We start from the raw sequence: 6,000 nt of genomic DNA on the forward strand, positions 1-6,000 counted from the left end.
CCAACTCTACACAGAACTAGACAAGATTCTAATCCTCAATGCGCACAATTAAAGCGGGTTTCATTTAAACATCTCTAAATTTTACTATTCACATATATGGAAATCTCAACTAAGAAACAGTTTGATTGATAAAAGTGAAAATATTGTCATTAGGCTTGTCATGAAAATTCTTCCATATATACAGGTAGCATATGCCTATAATTCGTTACAACCAAACCATCTCAAGCTAAAATTTGACATGTGTTGTGTTGGGTGGACGAAGTAAGAAGTACCACATATTACTCACTATGTGTTGCTTGAACATAAAGATAATCATAACAAACGATTGTACTTGAGTTGATCAAACACAATTTTTCTCACACCGATCTCTGTTCTACCGGTCAGCTACCACCGTCCAGCACCTCCTGATTCGTGCTAGCTCCCCTCTCTATTTTCCTGGTTTCATATCGATATATATGGCATACTTATGATGCAACATCGAAACCGTAATATCAAGTCGTGTATAAATTTTTAAAAGCAAGATTAACGGATATTTGGTTGAAAAAATAATAACTTAAGTAATCCAAAAAAGTGTAATCTATGTAAAATGTTTCTAAAATAACTAACAAGACAAATATGCGCGACGTACGGAACCTAGCATGGATCAAGATGCACTGCACGGGAAAAATACCTGACCCATAAGGCCCGGCTCCGTGAGAAATGACTTTCCCATCCTTGATCTCTAAGACTTTCATGATGGTCCCTCTCACACCGCCGACGGGAGATTAAAAAAAAGGCTTTGCATGTTACAAGCATTCTCTACAAATTCCTCACACCCAACAGAAGCTAGACAAGAGATGGACAATTTGCTATGGATTTTTAGCTTGAAGAGCCCTCACCAGAAGCTGCATTTACATCGACCTGAGCTTTGAGACACACGGCATAGTCCAGAGTTTCACCCAGCAACGTGCACTCATCGTCTAGCCCCTCCCCTCCCGGCACGATCCCTCTCAACACCCTCGTCCGTTTCCTCACCATGGCCCTCGCGAGAACGCCAGCCGAGCCCACCGTGCCCAGCTTCTGCCGGTGGCCCCCACTGGTGGAAAAAGGGCCTTTGGTCGCAGTTCGCAACTGCCATTAGTCGCGGTTGCGCAACCGCGACCAAATTAGCGCGACTAAAGGCCCCCCCTTTAGTCGCGGCTGCTTACGAACCGCGACTAAAGGCCCGTCCACGTGGGCGCCAGGCGACCGTCGGGGCGGAGGACCTTTAGTCGCGGTTCTTCTGGCCAACCGCGACTAAAGGCCGCCGCAGGTTTAGGGTTTTAGGCCCCCCCCCCCCTAAACCTGTTTTCTGTTTAATTTGTATTGTTTTATTTCTTTTGTGCTTTATTGTAATTTTGAAGGAGTTTCACATATTCTACGGTACTACATACATGCATATGAATGTACAATTTCAAACAAATTTGAAATTAGAACCAAAAAGAATTCAAGAGGAATATACAATATATATTCAATATCATCGGATGACCATATACAAGTTTGAACAAGTTTCCATACATAATTTAATGCATGTATAGTTCTACGTCCTCGCAATGGTGTTCTCCTTTAGGATCGAGGACTTCCTCCCGAACCATCCAGACTAGTTCCTCTTGAAGTGGTCGGAAGCGAGCTTCTGGACTAAGCATCATCCGGAGGTTATTCCTCTGAGCATTGGTATCACTCGGAACGCGCTCAGAGGTGTATCTCCGGATCATCTCACAGACATAGTATCCACATAGATTGGTCCTCGGTGGCTGAATATCGCCACCATTCTTAGCCTTTGACCGCATAAAATGTAGCTCTTTTTTGAATTCACCGACCTTTGTATCTGAGAACCGTCTCTAAACCCTACGAGGCAAAGAAAATTAAATGAACAAGAGAGTTATTAGTTAATTACTTGAAGCTTAATTAGGAAATGAACGAAATAGGCCGATCGATATAGAGCGCAAATGAATGAAAACAATTACTTTTGAATCATTTTTCTCATGTCGGCCCAACGCGCCTTATCCATATTCAGAGAGTCGTGGACGAGACATTCTGATTTGTCAACTTTAATTACTAGCAGAATCCAGTGGAACCTGCGGACACGATACATGCACAGTACGTCATGCATAACTCATCGATTAGCCGGCCACATACCATGCATGGAGTAAACAAAAGAGAATGTGCTCAAGACATAAACACTCACCCAAAATGGTAAGGAAATAGAATATCACTTTTGAGTTCCCGCTTTGTAAGAAACTGCCACAGGTCTTCCTCCACGTCGGTGGGGTGATGCTGTAACGTATATCCATTAACGATGTGTGGGTCAATGAACCCAACATCATGGATGTTCCTTACTCCGCATTCCTTAATCTTCATTCTGCATGTATAATAGCGGACACAACAATATAGTTAGGACATATATATATAGTGCGGGCAATATGAACGAGATGGGGAAGAAATAAATCACTTACGAACGTAGCAACCGATGATAGATTTGTCGAGCTCGCGCAGATTGAAAAGCTGGAACAATTCACTCGGATGAATTTGTACAGTAGTAATCTGTTTGAAGTGATGCTCATATCCAACTTCCGCATAAATATAATCTTTGGCGTTTTTATTTTCTATGTAACCCTTGTACCATTTTAGCAGACCTTTCATTTGTGGAGGTAGATCCTCTTCTCGCGCAGGCTCGACGAGAGGCCCATTCTTCACATATGTAAGTACTACCTCCTTCACCGGCGCCTCATCAAGGCCTAACAGTTCACGAAGAGTAATACCTAAGTTGGCCGCTTGTTCTCCGGCACTCGTTACGCTCAATCCCTCGTGCTGCCGCAGCTTCTATGATATCGGGGGCATCCGGACCGGCGGCTGTCACTATAAGCGGGGCAATCGATTGTTTACTTTGTTCCCGAGCTGGGCAACTCGTTTCCCGCTTTTTTACTTTCTAATTCCGTTTTCTCGGCCTCCTCTTTCTTCTCCTTGAACATGCGTGCCTGATTACGAAGTTCACGTGCATAGTCGTCTGGCAGATTCTTCGCGGCTTGGGACGGTGCGTTCAAAAATGACTTAGCCCACTTCTTTTGCTCATCAGAAAATACTGGCTTGGGCTCGGGCTCTCTTTTCTTCTTGCAGTCCGCCTTCCATTTCTCATATTCAGCAGTCGCGGCCGCCTCGACTTCCTCGGCACTACGTTCCCAAGGCCTCGTGGGGAGAGGCTTCAGTGATGGCTCCGGTACCTTTGTTATCTTATGTACATAAGGGTCCGGGTTAATAATCCAGGACTGCTGCTTCTGCTTCTTTGCCGGAGGTGGATTGGGGGGCGGCGTCTGCTTACCCGCCCGGGGCAGACTAGGGGGCGGCGGCTGCTTACCCGCCGGAGGTGAATTGGGGGCGGCGTCGGCTGACGTGAAGGAGGTGTAGGTGAAGCACCACCACCACCACCGCCACCGCCGCCACCACCACCACCGTAGGGGGTGGACTTGTTGGCGCCTCGCCCGGAAACTTGATAAACTTCTTTTGCCATAGAATGAACCGGCGCTTGACATCTCCAAGTCTTCTCGCCCTTTCGGTGTAGCAATGTCAATGTCCGTGTCCTCAAACCCTTGGACTATGTCCTCCACCGTGACACGAGCATAGCCATCTTGAATGGGGTTGTTGTGGTGGAGTGCTCCAGGTGGTAAAGCACTCGCCGATGGCTACCTTCATGGACATGTTCCCGATAGGATAATACGAGATGACATTCTTTCATCTCCTTTATATCGTCCACGGGGTAGCGAGGAGGCTCCGGTGCAGTAATTTCGACCACCGCAGGCTCCGGTGCAGTATTTCGATCGTCGGTGCACCAGCCGGTGGGGCCTCCGTGGAAGCCACGCCGCTTCTCCGCTGCCGGCTTCCGAGATCCAATGGATGATCTTCATGCTGCGCCCGAGCTGCATCTCTTTCGGCTACTAGTACACTCACGGTTTTCTTCATCACATCCATTTCCGATGCCAACCGCGCCACAACATCCGCTTCCCGATCCATCTTTCTCTACGGCTTCGTAACCGTACGGGTCATCGTTCGGGGAACCCTATTTTCCACGGAATGTGCCCCATGCCTCGTACACGTCCTCCGTGTTCGGGATTCCCGAGGGCTTTTGTCGGGCGTCGTTCTCTCTCGTTGAACTTGATCCTCCCTCTTGAGCATCCCTCATTGCCTCAATAAGCTTTTGGGTGGGTTTAATTATTTTGCCTTGGTAAACACACTCCCCTCGTCTCCGGGTTCAGCGATCCCCCATGCCCGTACCACCAGCTTTTGGCCCTTGGGTCCCATCCTCCGTACTCGGACGGATTCCTCGCGCCCTCAGCTCGTTCTCCATCTTCTCCCACCTAGGCTCCCAAAGGTGATACCCTCCTGACCCCATAATATGATTGTACTCCTTCTTAGCCGCATTTTCCTTATTTTTTCGATATTTGAAGGAACTGCTCCGATTTCTTTTGCTTCACAAATTCTGGCCAATCATGTTGCAGTTTCTCATATTGTTCTTTGAAATCCGGAGTCTTGTTCTGCTTGACAAAGTCATGGGCTAGATTTTGCTTGTATTTCCGGAATGCGTCGGACATCTTATGAAGAGCGAACTGTTTGACTAGCCTCCTCCTCTCCTTGTTTTCCTCAATCTTGTTACACTCCTCATCGAATTTTTGGTATTCCGGAGGTAGAACGAAATGTTCCATAAGCTTGTTGAAGCAATCTTTTTTTGTTCTCTTATCGACAAAAGTGAAACCAAGACGTGCCTTCTTTGGCTGATTCCACTCCTGGACGGTGATCGAGACGTTGTCTCTAACAACGGCTCCGCATTGGCTAACAAACTTGGTGGCGTTCTTGCGGGGCTCCAGCGGCCTGTCGGTTTTACTGTCGACAACCTCGATGGTGCATGTTTCTCCTGGTTTCATCGTCTTGGTTGCGCCACGCTTTGACGACGTACTCGATTGTTTCGACGATCCGGCCGAGGGCTAAAATAAGAAAGAGAGTCGCGCGCGTTAGTACACACATATTTATTCAAATCAGCTTAGTTTGTATCACCGCAGGCTCAATGTATATATATACCTCGGCGCCGGAGGTGGTTGCTACTTCCAATTGAAGATCGTCGTTTATCGACGTTTCTTCGGCATCATCTTGCCGACGGCGCCCTTCATCTTCACCCTCAAGGTTCGGATAAGAAGAGATATCATCTTCTTCTTGTCCGGTCGGCACATATAGAATATCGCCGTTTATGATGCCGAAAATATGGTCTTCAGCGTCCGGATCATAGTTCTCCATAATCGGGTCAGCTCTATCGTCCGCCATATGTCAGTCCTGAAAACATGTAGTCAAAACAAATTAATTAAGTGAAGAAGGGGAGTTTTCTCGGATATGTCTACCGGACGAGAATCTCGTCGTCGAGGCGTGACGAGTTCCGATATGACAAGTATTATATAGTGTACGCGCGCGTGCGTTCCTTGACTGAAGCGGCAATGGGTTGACGATGGCTAGGGACCTACGGCGGCGGAGTCGAGACACAACACATGCATATATGCGGGGTCGCGGTGGCGAAAGGGGGGCGGCGGAAGGTGGGCGGTGGCTGTGGCGAAAGGGGGGCGGCGGTGGCGGTGGCGCCGCCCCCTCGCCGCGAACAAAAAAAAACCCCGCATATACGGAGGGGGCGGAGTCGAGACACAACACATGCATATATGCGGGGTCGCGGTGGCGAAAGGGGGGCGGCGGAAGGTGGGCGGTGGCGGTGGAGAAAGGGGGGCGGCGGTGGCGGTGGCGTCGCCCCCTCGCTGCGAACAAAAAAAATCCCCGCACATATACGGAGGGGGCGGCTGTCAAGTTTTACTTTTTTTTGTTAATTATCAAGTTTTATATACGTTTTTGTTAATTATCAAATTTTACTGTTTTTTGTTAATTATCAAATTTTACCGTTTTTCTAAAACTAATTAACTAGTTAAAATTAAAAAGAACAAAAAAACTAAAAAA

Source organism: Lolium rigidum, chromosome 2 (genome assembly GCF_022539505.1).
Source record: "Lolium rigidum isolate FL_2022 chromosome 2, APGP_CSIRO_Lrig_0.1, whole genome shotgun sequence".
NCBI classification, from domain to species: Eukaryota; Viridiplantae; Streptophyta; class Magnoliopsida; order Poales; family Poaceae; genus Lolium; species Lolium rigidum.